General features: G+C 62.2%; 1 pseudogene; it reads right to left on the bottom strand.

Annotated features, from left to right (window-relative positions):
- Positions 1-1,668: 1,668 nt before the first annotated feature.
- The window catches only part of LOC126334043 (large subunit ribosomal RNA), a 2,992-nt pseudogene continuing 855 nt past the window's right edge, over positions 1,669-3,805 (bottom strand).

The following is a 3,805-nucleotide window of genomic DNA, read 5'->3' as shown; positions in this document are numbered from 1 at the left end:
CGAAACACGCACGACGTTCCACTGCGCGCCTCACAGCGGTCGTTGAAGTACGTGTCTCAGATTACGGACGGCGCTGGTAGCGCTTGCCAGCACCGGGCTCGGGCACCCCGGGTTTGCCAGGCCCGTACGTCGGCTGTATTAGCCTTCGTCCCTGTGGTCGTGGTCTTAGACCACTCAGGAGCATCCTCCTGGGGGCAGCTCCCGGTGACTTCCACGTTGCGAAGGCCGATGCCGGCCTCCACTCCGCAGTTATACACCAAGGAATCCTCCGAGCGAGGCCGGGTCGCCGCCCGCGTTGCATCCTCTGAAAGTCAGAGGGCGCTTCGCAGTCAGCGCCCTTCCCCGCGCGTGGACATCGGCCTGCTTCCGCTTTGGCCCTCAAAAGTGAGAGCCTTGGTTTCCGCAGGAACGATGACCGCCCTACTCCCCACTGTGCTTTGTGCGCCAACCGCACACGCCAACCACAACCAACATTACATGTGGCCGGGCGGCGCCGCTAAGTTGTCCGGGCGCGGCCGGCGGAGCCGGGCGCAGCCGGGCCCGCGCCCGCCGCCAGCGTAGCCGCGAGAGCGGGCTGTCAGCCAGAGGCCGACCGCCCGCCCAGCGCCAGCCAGCAGCGCGCGCATCGCCCGGCCGCACCCGGCCCCGCGCAGCGCAGCCGACACGGCAGCGCGCAAGCGCACAGCCCGACCGGCAGCCAAGACCCGCCACTACCCCGGCCAACCGCGCCGCGCCCGGCTAGCGCCGGGCGTTCACGCGCGAGGCCGGGGCCACAGCAGGACCCGCCGCCAGCGAGCCGCGCGAAGCGCACCGCCGTGCGCACAAGTCCAGCAGTAGCGCGCCAACTCACGTCGACACACTCCGCTGCACGCGCACGCACTACGTACGAGCTTGGATACTAGACTTAAGAGTCCGACACCTACAAGCGCTCGCAGTAGTGGGAGACGCGCACTCGGCCGGAAAGGGTCGATGTTCGATCCAACCGCCTCGTGCAGACGTCTCCTTGTGGGGAGTATACCTCCCGTGGCACTTGTGTCATGGAGCTCAGCATTCCACGGCCGATAAGTCAACCGCGATAACGCCTTGCTCCTGCTGTGGGGAGTGAGTTCCGTAGCGCGCACAGGCAGAGACGGAAACACATCCTCTCAGAGAGCGTGAAATGACTTTAACGCAAAAGCGGCGCCCGCCGCACCCCAGCCAGGGCCAGGGCGCAGCGGGCGCCGCCCCAGCAAAAGCGGCGCCCGCCGCATCCGAGCCGAAGCCAAGACACAGCAGACGCCGCCAGCGCATGGAGCCGCACCACGCCGCAGCCCGGCCGAAGCCGAGGCACAGCAAGCGCCGCCTTAGTAAAAGCGGCGCCCGCCGCACCCCGGCCAAGGGCCGAAGCACAGCAAGCGCCGCTATAACTTGTAAGTGCCATTCGCCAGTGAGCAAGGATACTAGACCGGAGTCCGACACCTTATCGCTCACGGCGAGCAAGGCTGCAGAGCCCGGTTTGGAGGGGCCAGTTGCCCAGTCCCACCGCATCCGAGCTTGCGCCCTGCACGGGAGTCGCCCTTCTCTCATTGGTTTCACCGGTTGCCCGGCTACTCGCATCTTACACCACGGGGAGGTTGAGAGATCGGACATTTAGCCGCCCGTCTTCTACCAGTATAGGTGGACTCCACCACTGGTTAGACAGCATAACGGCCTTCGTAAGATAGTAGATAGGGACAGCGGGAATCTCGTTAATCCATTCATGCGCGTCACTAATTAGATGACGAGGCATTTGGCTACCTTAAGAGAGTCATAGTTACTCCCGCCGTTTACCCGCGCTTGCTTGAATTTCTTCACGTTGACATTCAGAGCACTGGGCAGAAATCACATTGCGTCAACACCCGCTAGGGCCATCGCAATGCTTTGTTTTAATTAGACAGTCGGATTCCCCCAGTCCGTGCCAGTTCTGAGTTGATCGTTGAATGGCGGCCGAAGAGAATCCGCGCACCCGCGCGCCCCCGGAGGAGCACGCTAAGGCGGACGCGGCCTCGCAGCAAGGAAGATCCGTGGGAGGCCAAGGCACGGGACCGAGCTCGGATCCTGCACGCAGGTTGAAGCACCGGGGCGCGAACGCCGCGCAGGCGCGCGCATCCTGCACCGCCGGCCAGCACGAGGCCAACCAACGGCGAGAGCAGACCACGCCCGCGCTAAACGCCCGCACTTACCGGCACCCCTACGGCACTCACCTCGCCCAGGCCCGGCACGTTAGCGCTGACCCACTTCCCGACCAAGCCCGACACGCCCCGATCCTCAGAGCCAATCCTTATCCCGAAGTTACGGATCCAATTTGCCGACTTCCCTTACCTACATTATTCTATCGACTAGAGGCTCTTCACCTTGGAGACCTGCTGCGGATATGGGTACGAACCGGCGCGACACCTCCACGTGGCCCTCTCCCGGATTTTCAAGGTCCGAGGGGAAGATCGGGACACCGCCGCAACTGCGGTGCTCTTCGCGTTCCAAACCCTATCTCCCTGCTAGAGGATTCCAGGGAACTCGAACGCTCATGCAGAAAAGAAAACTCTTCCCCGATCTCCCGACGGCGTCTCCGGGTCCTTTTGGGTTACCCCGACGAGCATCTCTAAAAGAGGGGCCCGACTTATATCGGTTCCGCTGCCGGGTTCCGGAATAGGAACCGGATTCCCTTTCGCCCAACGGGGGCCAGCACAAAGTGCATCATGCTATGACGGCCCCCATCAACATCGGATTTCTCCTAGGGCTTAGGATCGACTGACTCGTGTGCAACGGCTGTTCACACGAAACCCTTCTCCGCGTCAGCCCTCCAGGGCCTCGCTGGAGTATTTGCTACTACCACCAAGATCTGCACCGACGGCGGCTCCAGGCAGGCTCACGCCCAGACCCTTCTGCGCCCACCGCCGCGACCCTCCTACTCGTCAGGGCTTCGCGGCCGGCCGCGAGGACCGGCCATGACTGCCAGACTGACGGCCGAGTATAGGCACGACGCTTCAGCGCCATCCATTTTCAGGGCTAGTTGCTTCGGCAGGTGAGTTGTTACACACTCCTTAGCGGATTCCGACTTCCATGGCCACCGTCCTGCTGTCTTAAGCAACCAACGCCTTTCATGGTTTCCCATGAGCGTCGATTCGGGCGCCTTAACTCGGCGTTTGGTTCATCCCACAGCGCCAGTTCTGCTTACCAAAAGTGGCCCACTTGGCACTCCGATCCGAGTCGTTTGCTCGCGGCTTCAGCATATCAAGCAAGCCGGAGATCTCACCCATTTAAAGTTTGAGAATAGGTTGAGGTCGTTTCGGCCCCAAGGCCTCTAATCATTCGCTTTACCGGATGAGACTCGTACGAGCACCAGCTATCCTGAGGGAAACTTCGGAGGGAACCAGCTACTAGATGGTTCGATTAGTCTTTCGCCCCTATACCCAGCTCCGACGATCGATTTGCACGTCAGAATCGCTACGGACCTCCATCAGGGTTTCCCCTGACTTCGTCCTGGCCAGGCATAGTTCACCATCTTTCGGGTCCCAACGTGTACGCTCTAGGTGCGCCTCACCTCGCAATGAGGACGAGACGCCCCGGGAGTGCGGAGGCCGCCGCCCCGTGAAGGGCGGGGAAGCCCCATCCTCCCTCGGCCCGCGCAAGGCGAGACCTTCACTTTCATTTCGCCTTTAGGTTTCGTACAGCCCAATGACTCGCGCACATGTTAGACTCCTTGGTCCGTGTTTCAAGACGGGTCGTGAAATTGTCCAAAGCTGAAGCGCCGCTGACGGGAGCGATTATTCCGCCCGAGAGCATCCCG

The sequence above is a fragment of the Schistocerca gregaria genome, unplaced genomic scaffold (genome assembly GCF_023897955.1).
Source record: "Schistocerca gregaria isolate iqSchGreg1 unplaced genomic scaffold, iqSchGreg1.2 ptg001686l, whole genome shotgun sequence".
Lineage (NCBI taxonomy): Eukaryota > Metazoa > Arthropoda > Insecta > Orthoptera > Acrididae > Schistocerca > Schistocerca gregaria.
Note: the sequence above shows the minus strand (reverse complement) of the source record. Positions and strands in the feature narration are given on the sequence as shown.